Source organism: Lycorma delicatula, chromosome 2 (genome assembly GCF_047948215.1).
Source record: "Lycorma delicatula isolate Av1 chromosome 2, ASM4794821v1, whole genome shotgun sequence".
NCBI lineage: Eukaryota > Metazoa > Arthropoda > Insecta > Hemiptera > Fulgoridae > Lycorma > Lycorma delicatula.
The window spans coordinates 195494674-195516683 of NC_134456.1; the positions used below are offsets into that span (position 1 = coordinate 195494674).

General features: G+C 29.6%; 1 protein-coding gene across 1 annotated transcript in view; it reads right to left on the reverse strand.

Annotated features, from left to right (window-relative positions):
- The window catches only part of l(2)37Cd (general transcription factor IIIC subunit l(2)37Cd), a 32031-nt gene extending 31588 nt beyond the window's left edge, over window positions 1–443 (reverse strand). Inside the window, exon 1 of the mRNA XM_075356943.1 lies at window positions 235–443. The gene's annotated coding sequence lies outside the window, so the exon portion shown is untranslated. The remainder of the gene's footprint in view (window positions 1–234) is intronic.
- Window positions 444–22010: the final 21567 nt, after the last annotated feature.

Sequence of the window (22010 nt, forward strand, 5' to 3'; positions counted from 1 at the left end):
TTTAGGTATTAGAAGATTCACTTTCCCACGTTCATAAAATGCATTTTTTGTATGAAAAGTACGATCTATTTAATTTTATAAAAGTAACCCAACCCACACAAACTACGGTAATCCAATCTTCATTTAGATAACTTAATGTTATATTTTAATAATACAGAATATAAATTAGATACATTTATTTTATCTACATAATTATACAGAACTGAAATTCTCGTATGGCATAGAAGTACCTACCTGCAGAGGTTATGTTTGCAAACACTGTTGTAAAGTGGATTATAAAGTCTCTTCTTTCAAAAGTATTCTAATTAATCACTTTCTTTCCATACTTAATGTAGCCATTACAAATTATAAACATTATAAAAATGGAGTAACGATTAGAAAAAGCTAAACCATGAAAAAGTTGCGTGATGCTAAGATTAAACTTGGAACATGTAAAGTTTCTACGAACGTTGATGAGTCGATCATATAGTTCAATAAATTCGAACTACATTATTTTGGAAATGAATTTGTAGCTATATCGTACATAAAAAAACTTAGTATTTTTGGGTAATATTTAAAGAATATAATCAATCTTAAATATAAAAATTTTAAAATCAATTGTTAATGAAACCACAAATATTTATATCTTCACTTTACATATACTTTTTCAATTTGAACTGATATAAAAAAAGTTTTATTCCTAGATTTTTACACTACTTGTTTTAATCAGAATTCTGTGTTGAAGTTATGACGTTATCTGCAGGTTAAGAGACGAAAAACAAAGACAGATAAGAAAAGGCAGGCTTATAAAATAGCCGGCCTCCGTGGCGTGAGTGGTAACGTCTCGGCCTTTCATCCGCAGGTCTGGAGTTCGAATCTCGGTTAGGCATGGCATTTTCACACGCTACAAAAATTGTCATTCATCTCATCCTCTGAAGTAATACCTAACGGTGGCCCCAGAGGTTAAAATAAAAAAATAATAATAATCTGTTTATTTTTATAAGAAAGCGAGAAAAATCTATTCTGAAGAATTGTCTATTGAAAAATAAAGGTTAAATAATTAGCATCGTTAAGCTATCTATGCTATAAAAAAGAAACTAATATCAAATATGTCATGAGACTCTAAGCACAGGATTGTAGTGGTGAAAAACACATTAAGTATCATCATAGCCTGACAGTGTTCTATGAAAGGACTTCACAGATTTATTATAAATTGTTTTAGAAACAACTTATTGTTTCTATTTCATGACTTCATATTATGATACTCAAAATTGAACTTTGATTTCATTTAAAAACAAAAGGTAAACATTTTATGTTTATTGACAATTGATTACTCCCAAGACTTTGTATGTATGTGTTATTTGAAAAAAAACTTCTTGAACAAAATAAAAATATCAATTACAAAAAAAATTAAACATATAACTTCTGTGTTGATGCATAAATATTTTATCTAACTGAAAACTAGAAACAGTGAGATTGTTAATTGTGATATAGAAGAATGATTGAGCATTTCATTTCATAATCTCTGATCTCCATAAATCTCATGATTATTTCAGAACAGAACAATTGGTTTGAAATATTTGTATTGTGGTGATCTCATGGAAAATAATTTTTTCATGGATTTAACATAATCCAAAATGAGAAAGAAAATGGAAGAAAATAATTTTTGATTGAGAGGAGGTCCTAACTGTAGACATACTTTTGAATCCTTTATTCTACCAAAATTTCTGACAGTGAAGGTTTTTAAAAATTGAATCAATGATTTTTAAGTTACAAGGTAGTTTAACTATACAAAAATTCTAAAAATAACTCCACGAGACAATAATGTAAAATAAGGCCTTTAAAACTGAATAGTTTTCATCTATGTACAGGCATATAAATTTTATTAATACATATTATTCTTTTTAATTTTATTTCACTTTTAATTTTTATGTTTTGTTCTACTTCACAAAATAACAAATTCTTTATTCTATATTTTATTGTATTTTAGTATTATATTTAAAACCTATCTTATATTTGTAATTTTGAATGTTGCATAAATTAAGATTTTCTTTAATCTCTCTAGGACAGTGTTTCTCAACCTGTAGGTCACAACCCCCTTTGAGATTGCAAAATTAGCCTACAACTTTGCATGTAAAGAAAAATGAAATCTATTAATAAGAAAAAATGTATTATATACATTTTAATTACATTTATGAGTACACATGTAAATAAAATAGAAACGAGATGGTTGTGTTGGTTTTTCATTTAAAATTTTCTCCATACATGAATTTATGTTGAAAACATACAAAAGAAAATTGTTTTGAAGTGAGAAAAGATGATTCCTACATTAAATTTTTAGCACAACCAAAGATATAAAACCCTTTTCACAGAGGTAAGACTTGGTAAAAGGGATCAATATTTTCAATGCTTCTGTAACTAAATTTCCATATTCACTTTGATAAACAAGCCAAAATGTATCTAAATCTTAATATGTCAATTGTAACTGTAATGGTTTATTGGAAGACATTTCGATAAGCTGGTTGTAAAATTCAAATGGTAACTTCACAGCTGCAACAACATTTTCACTAAATGGATTCAGTACCCATCTCTTTGAAAAATCATTTTTATCTTCCAGAAAATATTTCACCAACTGAATTTTTAGCTCATGCAAATACATCTTCATACTATTCAAACTGTGGTATGTCTTCTTCATCTGAATTTTTCTCAGTATAATCGGAATTGGGTAAGATATCTCGCATATCAAAATTTTTGCTTCAAGGGTGAATAATCAAGATATCAAACTTCTTTATGAAAGCATGAATTTTGTCTGTCACTAATAAAATGTTATCACATCTTTTTAAATCCACATTCAAGTCATTTAAATCTGAAAATACATCAGTTGCAAACCAACAGCAACGAAAACTTATTATTCTGTAAAAACATTGAGAATGGAATTTGTTTAACCTGGAAAAATATTATTAATTCATCTTGCAATTCCAATTACTGGTTTAACACTTTCCCTCACAATAAACATCTGACTTCTATATGGAAAAAAATAAATTTTTTCTTTTCACCCATTTCACCGTATAGTTTGGCAAACAGCCTACTCTGTAATGGCCAACTTTTAATAAAATTAAACATTTTTACAGCTTTACAAAGAATTTGTGTTAGATTTTCCTGCGTATTTTTTGTGGCAAGAGTATGTCTGTGAAGGATGCAGTGCATCTATTCTGCCCTTGGTATAAGAAAATTTTTCAGAAATCGGCTGTCCTTTTCTGTTACCACCTTTGCACCTTCACTACATATTGCAATACCTTATGTCCATTCTATGTTATAGTTTTTAGTAGCTTAATAAAAAACATCAAAAGATATTGACCTGTTTCATGGCCAAGTATTAATTTGCAAAGCAACATATTTTCTTTGATTGATCTGTCCCTATCGCAATCATTTCCCACAAAACATAAGAACTAGGAAATGTTGCTACAACTGTTGATTCATCAAAGTGAATACTAGAAAATTCACTTGAACTCACTTGCTGAATTATCTGATCGCAAACATCAGCAGCCATGTCATCGATTCACCTTGATACTGTGATGTTACAATGCAGAATTGTTTTTCTATCTTTTTGCTTCTTCCACCCACATCTATTAAAGCACTGACCATATCAATTGCAGTAGGCAGTAGGTTTTCTGTGATTATATGGGATTTGGACATCCTTGATACTGTTAATGTTACAAGATAAGATGCTTCAAGTGTACTTTTATCAGTATTGCTTGATTTACAAATAGAAGCTTATTGATTTCTCAAAGTGTGCAATTTTGTTCCAAAAAACTGCAAGGGTTTGCCTTTATGATCCAGATGTTTCCAACTTCAAATTTATTCTGATGACTTTAAGCTTTCATTGGAGAGGACTTTTTTTTGTTTAAAAACAAACAATGCACTGTAACTTTCCATCCAATGAGGTAAAACCATAATTAAAATAACTCTCATTGTACAATCTTGTCTTTTTACCAATCTATTTATTGGATGTAGAAGGCTCACTTTACAAATTTATCTATTTTAATAAAAATCTAATTGAAAAAAAAACCAGTTACACCATTTGACTGCATGCTAAAAAATCAAAACCTCAATTATTATTATTTTCACTGAATCTATAACCTATAATACTCAATTTGGCTTATAACTTTTGGAAGATTTAATCTGCAATCGTGAAATTTTTAAAAACTTAAAAAAGGCACCAGATGCATGGTTCACATTCAAAACTAAACTGACGTTCTGCAATCCCTTACACCTACTTATACTGCTGAAAGCACGATGTGTTCAAATGTATCATATGCATGTTCGAACATGATGCTTTCAAAATGAATATTATCCAAGGAGGCCAAATCACAAGATAACTTTTTATTGTTACAACCTATGAACTTGAAATTTTGAATTGGTTTTCCTCTAAATTAGCAGTTATCATTATGGAGGGAACAGTTTTTAATCCAGCTGATAAAGAGGTAATTTACTCTTGCTAAAAAAATAGTCCTTTTTGAACTTGCTGATATGAAGTATCGAAAAATTAAAAAAAAAATTACTAAGATACAGTCATTATGGGAAAATTTTCAACTATTAACATAAAAGAAGAGAGCAAATTAAAATAAAAATTTAAGTAATTTTTTGTTTTAATTTACTCACTTAACAAAAATAACAAAAAGAATTGAGAAATTATTTTGTTCAAATATCCCATAACAGCTTATGCTATTATATTTTCTAACCTATAATACTCTAATGACATAACAGATTTTGTAACATTTTACTACAACAAATCATTTATTTAAAAAAAAAAGTAACCAAGCAATGTGGTAAAAGTAATAATAAATGAAAGGAAATAATAAAGGAATGGTTAAATTTTTTAACCGTAAGCAAACGCTGTGGAAATCAAGTAATACACCTTTGCCTAGTCTTTAATTACGGAGATTTTTTGTACTTATTCATGTTAGTTCTTGTCTTAACCAATAGATGGCAAGCCATATCAAAGCTTTTACAAACATTTTATATACAAACCACCAGAGAGCGACAGAAACAAAAATTCTTATATGCATAATCCGGTAGCAACCGGATTTTAATTTTTTGACCTTAAATTAATCATTTTGCATCAGAAGATTATTCATTTTGGAGCTTCATGAAGCTAAATTAAGTTTCATGAATTTCTCCCTCGAAGTATATAAAAAAAAAAAAAACAGTAGTGAATACCTCGTTATTAGTTTTTAATGTTTTTTTCTTTTTTTTTTGGTTTTTTTATCTATTATCCGATTTCTAGTTTTTACTTCCTTGATCGAAGTAAAGGAAGTATTGTGATCGCGAAAAATTTCGGTTGTCAGATTTCAACGGAACTATCATTTGACCATCCCTGAATCCATTTTGACTAGTTTCGGCGAGATGTCTGTCCGTACGTATGTATGTGTGTATGTACGTACGTAGGTATATCGCATAACTCAAAAACAATTAGCCGTAGGATGTTGAAATTTTGGATTTAGGACTGTTGTAACATCTAGTCGTGCACCTCCCCCAATCGATTGAACCAAAAGTGTCGAAAAAAGTCCAAAATCCAAAAATATTTAGATTTTAGACTTTTTCTTAACTGCAATAATAAGCCCTCAAGCTTATTGAGAGTTTTTCAACGATGTGTAATAAGTGGTACTTATTTTCGTTGGTTCCAGAGTTATAGCCAAATAAAATTTTAATTAATGAAATATTTGGATCTTATAAGGGGAAGGCACATCGGTTCGAATCAGACTTCATGGAGATGAAGTCCTTTTTTTCAACTTTTTTTTAAATTTAAATATATTGATTTATTAATGATTTTTAACCTCTGATTGTAAAAAAAATTACAATAAATAATAACTCATTAATAACAATAGAAAAATAAAAAAATATCAAAAGTTTATAATGAAATAAAATTTTATGTACTTCTCATTTTAAAAAAAATGATGTATATATAATTTCATAGGAGTACAAAGAAGTCATGTAGTGTCCACATCAGATTTTTTTTTAACACCGACCATACCCATAAACCAAAAGGTTTGAAAAAACAATTAAAGATAAAAAAGAAGATATTTATTAAAAAAATCGTAATTTTTCTTAAACTTAATTCTGAGAACAGAATTTTATTATTTTTTAATTGCATCTTTCGAAAACAAATCCAAAGATGCTTTTTTTAGAAGTAATAACTTAATAGTGTTTCGATTGCAGTCTTATCCTATTTAAACACAAAAACCAATTTTTCATTGTCTAATTTTATATTCCATTCTGGTAGATGAAATAGAGAATTCATTTTAGAGAATCCTTATTTTCTGAGGTAATATTTAATACGTATATACAATTACTTTTTCATGATATTGTTTTCCTGAATTCGTTCTTTTTTCAGATTTTTATTGTTTACTTATTTATTATCAGTTTATTCATTAATAGCATGGTTAAGATTGGTAATTTGCTAAAGATTACAATTTAAAAAAAAAGCAGCAGAAGCCTCTGTCTCTCTCTCTCTCTCTCTCTCTCTATATATATATATATATATATATAAACAATATTAAGATGACGAAATTTCTCTGATATATCAGGGATACGCTAACGGAATATGTTGAAGACATCCCGCTGGGATCTGAACATTCTTTGGGATGTGGTCTTTATAATTTCCAAGACAGCCGATTATGAATCGATTATAATAACCCTATGGAACCGATTACGATATCCCTAGTACTTCGTTAGAATATGACATGTACTTATTACACCTTATTTGTACTCCTAATTTATTACACTATTCTAATAGCATAAGCGTATTTAGACAGTTAAACAACGAATAAAGAACAAGAAAATTAATTACACATCAAAAGGAACCTCAGAAGAAAATCAGAATAAAAAAGACTCAAAATGATATAATGGAGGCAGTTGCAATAATTGGATTGGTATCTTTGGGAGTGTTGGTTACGGCTTCTCCAGTAATATTAATATAACCCACCGGTTTGGTCTAGTGGTGAACACGTCTTCTCACATCTGCTTATTTGGAAGTCGAGAGTTCAAGTCCTAGTAAAGGCAGTTACTTTTATACGGATTTGAATACTAGATCGTGAATACCGGTGTTCTTTGGTGGTTGGGTTTCAATTAACCACACATCTCAGGAATGGTCGAACTGAGACTGTACAAGATTACACTTCATTTATACGCATACATATCATCATTATTCATCCTCTGAAGTAATACCTGAACGGTAATTCCCGGAGGCTAAACTAGAAAATGAAGAAAGAAAGAAGTAATGTTAATATGATAATAAGTCTAAACCCAAAGATTAGATTGCGTATATTAAATACGTAATTAAATCATAATGCGTATATTCATTAATTAACAAGAAAACCTCAAAATTTTTAAAAATCTTAGGAACCTCCCATGATAAAAACGTTATCCTTTTTAAGTTGAGTTTTTAAATGACAGATCAATATAAATCGGTTTGACGATTTGGTAAGTAATTAAACAATCACCTTATTTTATTACTGTTAGTTTAAACGAAAGAATAAGAATATTTAGGGATTTTCTGTTTTACGTGACATACTGGGAATAACCTACTTATCCTGAGAAAATACAGGATGTCAATAGAATCCCGCATACATCGAAATATTCTAAATAATCTTAATATATCTGGGGATATTTCAAGATATCCCTGGATGACCTAAATATCCCGAAATACATATCGGGAACCCGGGAGGATTTCGGATCATACAGGCACATCATGTGCACCCACCGGGTTGGTATAGTGGTGAACGCGTCTTCCCAAATCAGCTGATTTGGAAGCCGAGAGTTACAGCGTTCAAGTCCTAGTAAAGCCAGTTATTTTTACACGGATTTGAGTGCTAGATCGTGGATATCGGTGTTCTTTGGTGGTTGGGTTTCAATTAACCACACATCTCAGGATTGGTCGAACTGAGAATGTACAAGACTACACTTCATTTACACTCATACATATCATCCTCATTCATCCTCTGAAGTATTATCTAAACGGTAGTTACCGGAGGCTAAACAGGAAAAAGAAAAGGCACATCATGCGCTACATGGAAAAAAATGTACTCGTATCAATTGTTCATCTATCAGTATATTACATTTCTCTTTAATATTAATGAATTACATCTTATTTGTAGAAATAATTTTTGTTTATATATACGAGTTACATTATTACTGATAATGAGTATGTCATTGGAAACATGGATTAGAAAAAAAAATGTTTAATTTATAATCTGTTAAATAAAATAAATATAATGGGTATTATTATCATCATTACTACTGTTACTACTACTGTTATAATTACATATGTAAATAGAATCTATATAATTAAAAGTAAGTGAAGAAAGTAATCCAAAATAAAAACAATTCGTTTCTATGTCTGCTAATACATATCCAAAAATATATAAAAATCAAGTGGCTTTAACTATAGTTAAATAAAATTATAAAGCCTATGAAGGCTGTTACAAGTCCGACAACATTTTTCAAACGTATAATTCAACAACAGAAGAATAAAAAAAAAACCATTTTAAGTACAGATAAAAGTTTATAAATAAATTTAATATTCAGGTTTTCTATAACTTAGGATTTTTCTTTAAAAAAATTAAAAAGATAACAGATAAACTTGACAGGTCTACGCTGTCTTATTATTCATGATGTAGCTTTCATATTAAGGGAATTTTTTTCGTGAGGTTCTATTAATGGAATGAGAATCAAGTAGAGTATAGTTATTTAGAAATAACTTATTTTTTTCAATATATAGAGTAATACTCTATGAAAAAACCTACATTAATCAATAATCATTAAGATTTAACGAGATTTAAATTTCGTTTAACTAAATTTACGGATGAATATTGTAATTTTAAAATTCCTTAAAATATGAATTGTTTCAATCATTTTCGAACAAAATTCATTCAGTATAAGGAAAAAGAAAATCTTTATTAAAATAAAATCATAAATAACAAACGCTCCAAATCTGTATGGAAATAAAAATATCAGTTAAAAGAAATTTTTTTAAGAATGTAACATGTTCTAATAATTATTACTTACTCTCCAGTAAGGATCTGCTTGAACGGCTTGTATTTCAGGAGGTGTTTTCTCATTCATTTATTTATTATGAGGATTTTCCTTATGAACCCTTGCCCTGTTTTTTGGAAACGTTTTATGAAATAAAATATAGGCTCTGTATTTCTCTTTGGTGGTTATATAAAAACGTACATCCTGGTTGTGGTAATTTAGACTTGCTAAGAGATTTGGGATTTTCAGGGTTATTTATGTTATTTGCGTAGATTAGTGGAAGAATGGAAGCGACTTTGTTTATAAAAATGTTTGGATTCTCTTTTTCCTACCTGACGTCTGCACAAAAATCCCAATTTGGACATTAGGTGCTTTTCAGGCAAAGTTGGGCGTACTAATTCTTTTCAGAATATTATTTCCACACCAAATATACATGAATTTTAATTATAGAAAGTTTTTTGTAATGTACGTTAATAACTTATATTATTTTAATTAATTTTTTACGTTCCTTCACAAAAAATTGTAAGCCGAATGCCAATACGAAAGTGGTTTAGCCAACGTATTGTTTTTCTGAATAAATTTAAATATTTTGAATGATTGCTAAAGTTTCATATTAGTTATTAATAATTACCAACAAGGAGCAGTATATTTTATGTATTTTCTTTGTTTTTTGTTTGTTTGTGGGCAAAAAACGCCTGGGCGTTATCATCGCCCGGAATTTTATTAATAAAAGGGTAAAATAACTCCAAAATAATAAAACTTATAAGGTGTAAAATTAATATTAATCATATAATAAAAATTTATTAAAACAAAAGTCAAGAAAATAAAATAAAACTCAAAACTAACATCGCAGACGAAGTCTTTAAAATATAAAAGTTAAAATAATAGAATAAAGAAACTATAAAACTTACGTAATTCCGATGGGTTGTGCCTTAAGCTTCCTTCTCGGATAATAAAATTAAAGACATGAACCAAAAAATTGGAAAGTAAAGGTTAAAAATGATCAAAAAGTCTTGTTTATCCGTTTTCTGGCAGAAATTGTTGAGACAGTACTATTAATTAAATTCAAACACCGTTATACTTTATTTTATTTGAACTAAACAATAGTGTTTCAAATTTAATTAAAAGTAAGCACTCCGTTAATTTGAAATGGGATTTTAGCATAATGGAGCATTACCGACGTTCTTGCTAATACATCGATCTAGTGGTTTTACTTCATAGAATTGGAATCAGAATATATATATATATATTTTTAATTTAATAACTAGATGTATTTCGTTTATAGCAATGAGGAAAGGTTTTTTGTAAAATTATTTAATATTTAAAAACATGTATTTATAGTGTTTTCATTTAATTTAAAAATATTCTTTTATTACAATAAACTATAATATGTTTTTCATTTTACATATCATGTTATCAATCAATCAAATGTGTTTTTAACATATAAGCAGCCAGCCATATGTAGCCATATTTGTACAGTACTTCATATAATTATCACGTGATAGATAAAGTATTGTTAGTATTACTAGCTAGATAACAATATATATATATATATATAGGCCGGCGTATGCACGTTTCACTATAAGGAATAAAGAGAATAGATGATTAAAATTATGATATTATTTTATACATAAATTGACTCTTACGTGGCTAAATTAGAATATCTAATGGAGTGATTCAAACATTAACGTAAATTCTTAAAAACTAAGATTCATACTTTTCTCGGATGTAAAGTGAGTTGGTTTTACCAATTTATTATTAAATTTAACAATTTTGGTTTAAATTTATTAAATTTAAATTTTAGCATAATTAATATGATTCTGTTACTTCATTCCATTAATCTCATTCACAGGAAAAAATTACTGCCGCTGATCTGGCAATAGCTCTATTCTGGTAGCCCTAAGTCTTGCTCGGGACTAATTTCGGAAAGTGCGGAGCTCGACTGTACGACCAGCTGTAGAACGTGTGTAAAAACTGAACAGAGTTCTCTTGTACTACGCACACTGTTAGCCCTGAGTGACATGGAAATAATGGAAAAATGTTTTCAATTTGATTGAAGTTTGAACTAGCGATTGAGTAGTGTTTTACATCACTTGCAGCTGTCAAGTACATTGCACTTATACCCGACGGCTTACTCAACACTGCTTGGGTCCTTTAGGTTCTACCTCGCTTTTTCTAACGGTAGTCTTTGCCTCTCGACACCACGCCACAGGTTAGAATAAATATCAGGCCACATCGCGGGTAGCCACAGGCTGTGTCGGTTCTTGTGCTCGTTCCTCATCAGCGGAGCAGTTTCGTATTGCGCAGTGATTCGCCTGTCGTTGGATTACCGCAGAGGATAGAGTTTGACCGTATCAATCAGTGAGCATTAACCATCTCCATTTTCGAAAATAAACTGCTGCTCTGGGCATTGAATCTAATTTGAAGCGGGAAGATTGTTTCATGCATCCTTCGCGTGCTGTGTGCGTAGTGGTCTTTGACAGGTCAACGGGAATGCTTCCATTAAATCTTGTTTCTAGATCAACAGCTTCACGGGGTAGCATGATACCTAAGAAACCGACAGAAAACTGAATTGATCAAGTATGATACTGATGAAGAATATTTACCGGATGGCAAGTGACATGATAATAGAGGACTTTCTTTTTCCTGTTTAGCCTCCGGTAACTACCGTTTAGATAATACTTCAGAGGATGAATGAGGATGATATGTATGAGTGTAAATGAAGTGTAGTCTTGTACATTCTCAGTTCGACCAGATAATAGAGGACTAGAATGTTCATGTTGTTCGTTTGCAGTATGAGGAATTCACGTACGGCATTCAAAAGGAGTAAGAAATTAGAAATCTAAGATTGTAATGAATTTTAAATTAAAATAATTATTGAAGTAAAAATATTCATTTTTACTTCCTTGTATGAAGTAATGGAAGTATTGTGATCGCGAAAAATTTCAGTTTTCAGATTTCAACTGAAATATCCATTTTGGCTATCCCTGAATCCATTTTGACTAGTTTCGGCGTGACGTCTATACGTATGTATGAAGCCGTATGTATTAGCGTATCTATTAGCCGTATGTACGGCTAATCAAAAATTATTAGCCGTAAGTTGTTGACATTTTGGATTTAGGACTGTTGTAACATCTAGTTGTGCGCCGATTAGACCAAAAGTGTCCAAAAGAGCCCAAAATCCAAAAACTTTGGATTTTGGACTTTTTATTAACTCCTGTTATAAGCCCTCATTGAGAGCTTCTCAAAGATATATGATAAGTAGTACTTATTTTCAATGGTTCCAGAGTTATAGCCAAATAGAATTTTAATTAATGAAATATTTAGATCTTACAAGAGAAAGGCACATCGGTTCAAATCCGTCTTTTTCTTAAATATTTTTTTCTTTAATTTAAATATATTGATTTATTAATAGTTATTAACCTTTGTAAAAAACTTTTACGATAAAAAATAATTCAATAATAACAATAAAAAAAAGAAAAAATATCAGAAGTTATTAATGAAATAAAATTTGATGTATTTTCATTTTTTTAAAAATGCGTATATGTAATTTAATAGGCGTACAAGGAAGTCATGTGGTGTCCACATCAGATTTTTTAATACATATTAAATACTACAGCGGTTTTTTGTCTATCTATATTAAAATATGTAGTAGATAAATTTAATTTTTACAGATATGTACATTAATAAATTATAAATGTTTGTTTATGATATCAATCCCGGAAGGAATAAAAACATTTTGTAAATCCTTTACCTGTCCTATGACTTTGATGAACTATATACATATATATATATATATATATATATATATATATATATATATATATATATCATAAAATGGCGGGCTTTAAAACTTATGTCCTATCATTAATGTTACTCTGATAAATCAAAATATCACCTTATTTATTTACGCGTATTTTAGTTTTAATCCCTGAGTGAAATTTACGATAAATCTATTGTTGGAACACGTTTTGAGATGTGACATTTTAATATAAACATAAAGTGTCATTTGACAGATACAGTTGTTAAAAGTTTATTAATATAAACTTTTCACAATACAAAATTAATATTAAATATAAAATTTTATGTTTAAATTTTGATTGTGCACATTAAGTAGCACAATTAATATCAAAATTTGGAGAGAATGTACACACCGGTTAATGTTTTCGGCTGCATATGTGATCCACTGTTAAATTGACAAAACCGCTTATCGAATGATTCAGTCATCGATAGAAAAATTATTCCTTCCTAATTTGAGTTTAACTCTGGGGAATCCCTACTGGAAGTTTGTTCTAAATATTTTCTTAATTCTAATAAAAAAATTCATTCCAAACAAACAATACAATGGACAATTATCTATATAAATTCCATGGTCAAACAAAAAACTACACCTAACGGTTACAAGATAAACTTAAATTTTAATAAATCTCTAAAAATTAATTCTTTTTTAAATTTAACTCTTTAAGCTGATGGAATTAATGATTACTAAGTTGTAGACAGTTGTGTGTTTTTAATTCAAGATTGAGAGCCGGTGTTTAAAATAATAATTAAAAAGGGAACTGAAAAAGTTTATCTTTTATACACTTAAGTAAATATTTTTTATGCTTATTTAAAAAAAAAAAATTGAAATTTTTTACTTTTAAAAAAATTTATTTATAACATGGATAAGCCTACAGAACACATTGCCGGTTTGAAAAAGCCGTTTGAAAGAAATGAAAAAGCCATCTTGATAAAATGATGAAAAAGAATTTAGTGAAAAGATGTAAGGAGATTAATACTTTTTTTTCTGTTTAGTCTCCGGAACCACCGTCAGGATTACTTCAGAGAATGATTGAGGATATATGTATGAGTGTAAATAAAGTGTAGTCTTGTACAGTCTCAGGTCGACCATTTCTGAGATGTGTGGTTAATACCACCAAAGAACACCGGTATCCGCGATCTAGTATTCAAATCCGTATAAAAGTAATTGGCTTTATTAGGATTTGAACCTTAGATCTCTCGACTTCGAAATCAACTGATTTGCGAAGACGCGTTTACCACTAGACCAACCAGGTGAGTTAAAGAGATTGCTACTATCAAGCGAGAACTAAGAGCTCTCTGGAATCCAGAAACAGTATTATTTTTTAATATTTATTTTATATACACATTCTTTTATAAAAAAATTATAGTGTCATGAGTTTTTCAAACTTTTTAAATTTATTTTTACGGTTAGCTAATAATGTAAGTTTTCATACTATTTTCTTGAAGTTGTTCATAAAAATAATTTGCAATTAGAATGGAAATAACGCATATTTCATAACGCTGTCTAATATTAACCAATGATAATGACAAATAAAACTACTCAGAAACTTATTCGTGTAATGTAATTTTTTCATTTCAGTAATTATTAATTTGTGTATCCACAAGAAACTTATTAAAGGACCATCAAAGGAAGTGTTTTACAAAATGAGAAAAGTCATCGAAGGAAGAGTGATTAAGTTCATTTGGTGAAGGATAAGGCTTTAAAATAGATAAAACATAGACTTCTTTTTGAAAGTATTATTTCTATTATTACTATTAACTAGTCCATTAAGTGGGTTTTTTACGAAAAAAAAGTGTTATTCTTTAAATTTCATCTTTACAGTTCGGCGCGTAATAAAGAACAACTACCAGAAAATTACACCCTTCGATTAGACACCTGCTACAAAAATTCGAAATTTGAAGACAATCTTAAAAACATCATTTAAGTATAATTTCTCTTTGAAGTTGATTTTATTTATTTATTTTAAAAAAGTACTTCTTAGTTTTATTTAAAATATATCAAATATGCTTAGAAAAAGACAAAGCATATATAAAAAGAAGACGTTCCCAAAAGACGCAAAGATAAGTTTTTTATGCAAAGATAAGCTTGCATCTTGTCAAAAAATAAGAAGAAAATTTGTAAGTAGTCAAGTAAAATCACTGGAAAATGAAAACATTAATTTCTAATTTTTCTAACATATCTTGAATTTATTTGTGAAAGCATCTGAATTATAGAATAAAACTAAGTTATATATATTGTACTACATAATTTTAGTAGTAAGTAATCATTATGATAAATATAAAGAAGGATATTTTGAAATAATTTTCGTAAGTAATTTAATTTTCTATTTTACAAACTTCAACTTAAATAAAATTTTAATACGAGGCCACCTAGGAAACTTCCTCTATAAAACAAAAAAGGTGTCGTTGAAATGGGATGTTTCGAGAAGATTTTTTCACAAACATACATAAACTAAAATAATGATAATAAAAAAAAAAATAATAATAACTTTTTGAAGGTATTTAATAGTAAGCAAACATTTTCCATTTTTAAAAGTAAATTAAGAAATTAACTAAGGGTCTAATTTAGAGCTTAATTCCTTTTATAAGTCGGTTAAAAACTGAAAATTTTACAGAATTTAGAATACTAAAGTGGAATTCCAGGTTACAAGTGAGAATGTGTTATAATTACTACTGTAATTAACACTGCATAAGCATGCAAATTGTTCCCCGAATATGTAATTTGTTAAGGGAATCTACTGAAATAATATAAATTTATCTATGACAACTAAATATGAAAAGCTGTAGATCTTGAGTAATTCTTATCTTTTCGATTGCCAATTTTATTTTTCAGCTGAAAAATTGTTAATAGAGTATGTGTTATTTATATTAACGTACAATTTCAATGTAATATAGAACAATTGTTATTTATTAAAATAGCTGTTCGTTTAAACCTACATTTATGTATATAATAATAAAAATAAATAGGCTGAAAAAACTTAGTAAAAAAGAATCATTAAATAACAGATTATTATTTTTTTGTTTGTTGAGATTTTAGGGGCATAGACTACTATGGTTATTAGTTTGCTTACTGTGGTATGTCATTACTATGGTCTTTCCATATAAAAAAAAAGAAAAAGAAAAATATTCCATTCACAACCGGGTAAAAAACACTTGCAACATATTTAGAAGACTAGTCTTGTCAAAACAGATCATCTAAAAAAGCTTGTCCAAAGATGTTAAAACCCTAAATAAACACAAGATGACAAGGCTGTAAAGGGCCCTTGCTTCTTAAAATCATTAACAACACACAAACATTTTCTAAGGAATTGTTTTCACAAAGTATCATTCTGTATTAAAACAAATAATTAATTCAAAAGCACAAAAGAACTAACGTCTTAAAATCTATCCCCTAGGTTTACCCTTAGGCCATCCTTTCTTTCTTCTTTCTTCCGGTTTTATTTTTTCCGAAGGGCTCGATGTCGAACTCCAGGGTGTCAGAGTCGTCGGAGATGGATTCTTCTAATACCTCACAGTAAATCACGGAGGATCTCCGACTGCAAATAATACTGGCTCCGATGGTGCGGTCAGCAGAGCATCAGAGTCGAGAGTCAATGCACTCCTCGCTAGATCATATGGAAGTCGAGAAGTTCTCGCCTTCTCGTTTAAAGGTCTCTACGCTTTTTGAGCCTCCATTATAGGTTTTTAAAAAATCTCTTTTATCTACCATTTTTACTTCTGGCTTCTCGGATCCCTGAAAGGGGATTTTCTCGACCTGAACTTTGCTGAGCTGCAGCAACCTAAGCAAAAGACACTGCCTTCGGTGATCTACTAATCACAGTTTTCTTAGCATCGTAGTAGCTGATCTTCTGTACTGTCTCATTTGCTGCATTGCTTCTTCTTGTCTATAAACTGGACAGTTACGCGATCTTGCTGAGCGGTGTCCATGGGAATTTACACACATAGGTGGATTCTGCACGGGTCATCAGGGTGCAACGGTTCACCACAAACACAAATTTGTTTTCTATTACATCGCGTCTGCGTTATGTCCAAATTTCTGGCGTCCAAAGCATCGCAACGGTATTGGGATGAACATCCAATCAATGAAAACCAGCCTTTTCTGAAAATCTGGGCTCGTTTAACGTCAGAACGCTGCGACGTGGAGGGTACAGGTTCTCCATTAAGTCGTGTGTTCAATCGTCGACAACTATATGACTCCTTGATTGTGAACTCCTTCGTCGATTTCATTCTCAGTGCAGTTTAGCAAGTCTGTGTACACGACCACTCCTTTGAAGTGTTCAACGTCCCATGTGATGTAACCTCAATATCCATAAATCCAATCTTCATAGCTTTAAATAGCCTTATCGATTGTGAATCATTAATCCTTTTTACAAACAGTTCAATACCAGTCTTTCTTGTTTCCTTAACGGGTCCGTTTGCAGTTTCCGTCACGCCTCGAGCTATCACGAAAGGGTTAATCTTTGAGAAATCTTCTTCTTTTCTCTTTACAACCAAATATTTTGGAATCGATCCATCGCTCTTAAGTCACAATTTAATTCGATCAGTCTTCATTTCTTCACTAAACTCGACGCTCTTCGTTCTCTTCGCTTCCAAAGACAAAGGTTTCCTGGACGATGGTTTTTACGTAGACCCCCTGGCACGGAAGTTGTGGAAGTTGATGCATCCATAGCCTATTGTTTTGCTAGTCAATATGTCACAAGGTAGAAGTGGAGAGACGATTGGGCGTTCCTCGGATCATTGATCCTACCTGGATTCTTCCAGTCAGCCGCCTCCCACAGATTCAACCGTCAGTTGGGGAGTCAGGTGCTGCCTGATCTACGATACCGACATCCCAGGGCTAACAGTAAGGGCTCCGACACCTTTATCCACGAGTCAATTCCTGCCAAGGGCTGAAGTGACTGACTCACTGAGCGGTGCAAGACATCGGCAAAGCTAGCTCACAGCAGCCCACCCTCAACCCGGCTTCACAACTGGGAAGACGAATGAGCACTCCTCATCCGCACTCCGCCTAGCGTTGGTAAAAACAGATTATGGTCATGCCTCCCACCCCCGCCGCGAACAACGAACGAAACCGAGAAGCGCAATTGCAACCAGGTCGGACAGGTCGGGATTCCAGTTCCGTATTCCACAAGGAGTTCGTGAGCAAAACCATTACCCCGTTGGCCGACATAAGTGAAGGTAAAAGTACTATGTCATTACCCGCTTTGGATATGTGCGTAGGTGTTATTACATGGATGTCTGGTTGGGTTTTGTCCGGCGCATTATTACTATTATTATTGTTAATTAAACTGGGATTAAAATTGTCTAATTTTTCACGTTTATTCTATTAAAGTTTACCTTAGAGATGTCTGTGCATCTGTAGGATTAAAAGTTGTTTGTTTCATTTAATGGAATAATCCGAATTACATTAATTAAAAGTGATTTGTTTAATTACGAAATTTGAATTATACAAAGTAGTCACGGCAGGATGTACGGCAATGAAAATAAAAACATGGAAAAAATGTTTAATGGCAATAGGTAAATGCCATATACATCTTAGTAAGTCAGAAGTATTTTTAGATTTTCCCTTTTTTCATTGATAAATTAGAATCAACTTGCAGAATAATTAAGTTATTATTACTTAATTGTTAGAACGACACTTTTAATTTATTTTGTTGTCTATCCCGTAATTATTTCATAATCTGAGTACATAATTAATTATTCGCTACACATAACTTTTTTAATATATTTTAAATTATTTTTCAAATTAAATATTGCATTTAATTATTATAATATAATCTGAATAAAAAGATTTTAGACTTTTATTGAAGAAGAAAGCTAGAATCGAGGTAGAAATGTATGAAGACATTCCTGAGAAGATGAAAGGTGAAAGTTGCAGATAAAATCGTGGATCGGTCATGGTGGCAGATGATTATGTAGTTAATAAATAAAAATGTCCCCATTCAAATGTAAGACTGCATTTCTCTCTCGACATCTAACATTAAGTAATGCTTGTTAATAATTTTGCTGTAATACAGCTATCATGTATGCACTGTATATGCCAAATTATACTGAAACATCTTTGTTGCTGAAATAAAGCTACTTGCCTTTACTTTTTATGAAATTTTTACCTTTTTCTTTTTACAATTTTTTTATTTCATGAAATCTGTTGTTTCATATTGAAAATTACATGAATTATTAGTATTAAATTGCGCTTAGATACACAAAAATAAGCATATTTATTTATTTATAGTGTATATATATATATATACATTAAACACAATTATAAATAAAATACACGCATATACCATGTACGTTGTCGTTTCCTTTTTTGTATCATAATTTGTACAAGATACAAGCGTGAAACAAAGAAAAAAATGTTCAAAAAATTTCCTGTTACTTGTTACTTTCCTGAATGTCCTCACCAAATTTGGGCGTTTAGGATAACAATTAAAAAAAACCGGTTAAAATTTGTTAAATTTGAAAAGAAAAAACATAATACTTTATCAAAAGTTACCATAATTATGGCGAAGCTGTAGTGATATTCGTATTTATAAAAATTAATGATTTTAAAATAATTACTAAGGAAAGGAAAAACAAATATTGCAACGATAACATACTAACGTATACTACAATGTGAACCACAATTCATAACGCAATGCGCTGGAAAATCATTTTGTTGCGATAGTTACTGGACATAACCCTAACAAGAACTAAATATTTCATCATATATTCATTTGAAAATATTAATTCATCTTTGACGTAATAATGAATGTTTTTCATTGATATACAGTATACATTTCATTTTTCAACTTATCTTATTTGATTTTTTTTTTAAACAACCGTTTCAGAATAAAATTTTTGTTTCCTGAAAAATTACTAATTAGAAAACCGTTAATCCTAAATCATCCAAACCTAATGACGAAAGTTTGAAAGATAATAACTATCCTTGTGATTAGTTATATTAGTGAAAAATTATATTAGTTAGTTATATTTAACGAAAAATAATATTTTTCTATAGAAAATACTGACGTTTTAAGAAAAATTTGATTAATGTTATGAGACTGAATTGACAAACCGAAAATTGATTAGGGAATAAAATACGGTCATTCTTAATTTTTAATGTTTTTTTTTGAAGAGAGTTTATTAAACTTCAAATTTATCCGTAGTAGTAATAAAATACAACTAGTATAAGCAATGTTTACTAGAATCATTAATTTTATTTGAATTTTTCGTTCTGTTAGAAATAAAATTATAAGAATTAGATATTTTTGCGTGGCTCTAAATATAATCTACACAGGATACGTTCTTAAAAAAATATTTGACAGGCTATCATGAAATAAAAACGAAAAGACCGAGTTAAAGTAGCGTTACAGCACGTTTCCTTTCAAACTCTGCTATTGTAAACATTTTTTTATATAACAACGGGTGGTTAGGTGCCATATCTCCGTAAATATTTTAATAATACTAACATAATTATTCCGATGAAAAGAAAAGAAAAATACAGAAATCTTTGCTTTAAAAAAATTATTAAGATATGTATTTTGTTAAGAACATATTTTTGCGTAGACTTCATTTTTTACGTTTATATTAATAAAATTAATTTTTGTTTCTGTTTATAATTCAGTGGGGAGACAATGCCCATAGGAGGGCAGCTCCAGCCATACCTTAACACTCTAAAAAATATGTAGTCTACCCGATTTAATGGCTGTAACACCTTTCTTCCTAGGAAAAAGTTTGCCCTTGTAGTATAAAACAATGTAGACTAATTATTAATGGAGAATTTTAGCTTTTAAACAGATATATACCTGAAATTAATTGTTTTAAGGCAGGAAGAACAGAACAGATTCAATACGGACGTCAACAGAATTTCCAAATTACACCTGGAACAATAGAATGACAACTACAAACTAATTACTTACAGAAAATTGTAACATTATGTCCAGAGTTTCTTTCCAGTTATATACTTCTTTTAAAATATCGAAAGATTTAAATTTCTTAAATTCTTAATTTCTAAATTCTAGGTAGATTATATTGAATTTTGATAAAGTGAATAAATTATATACTTGCATGAGCAGTAATGTTCAATTATAAAATTTTCCAGAACATAACTTAAGTAATAATTCGGAGTACAAACATTGTTTTCTGTATGGATACGTTTTGAATTTACAATCTCTAAAAAGCTTTCTGAGGATTACAAAAAACCCTTTTAAGGGAGCAGTTTTTAAATATAAATTATGTAAAATGAAAAAGTTACTTTTTTTTTTATATTTGTTGTTATTTTATATAAAAATAACAAAAAATAAAAATTTTTACGAATTTGAAACAACGTAGGACTTACAATAGAATTTTTACAAATCCGAATAAATGAAAACTATTCTTTACTCATGCTATTTAGAATAAAAACATGATTTTAGGATTCAGTTTGTGTACGTGAAGTTAAACATGAATTGTGATGTTCTAATGCACAATAAAAAGTATGTTTATCCTCATATTAAAATTTTATCCCCCCAAGTTTCCTTTTTTACCCAGTATTCAGCTGAGATTTTATCGTATGTAGAATATGAATAAAATTATTTTTATACATTTTTAAAAATAATTATTTAATAATCAGTATATGGTTTTTCCCTAATCTTTCCTAAAGTTGATCATTTGCACTATTTCTATCTCCATTCTTCTGTACTCCCAGCTAATCTTTTGACTACCCTTAAGATCGTTAATGTACTTCAAATTTCGTTACAAGTTTATAATAGATAATTTGCATTATCGATATATTTCATTGATAATTTATGAAAAATCTCAGCAGCTGTTCTTATTTAAAATCAACCAAATAACTTTTTAAAATCCAATTTTTTTAGAAAAATGCTGATATGTACATTTAAATGTGATTTTCAACTACACATAATATATTTATTTTCTTTTGCAGATAATTATTACACAATATATATTATGAATTATACTTAAAGCTTATAAGGAAGATGATAAGAAAGTTTTCTAGCTTTTGAAAGAATGCCAAGCCCAACCGGTATTAGAATACGGTACAACTTATTCCGGTACGAAGACAGAATCTAGAAAGTGCTAACTCTTACGTTTAAATATATATATATATATATCTTTAAACGTTTATATATATAATATACTAGGAAATCTGTTGATTATGTAATATTTGATAATTCTTACTGAACGTATGTTTATTTTTTTTTACTTACATTTTTATC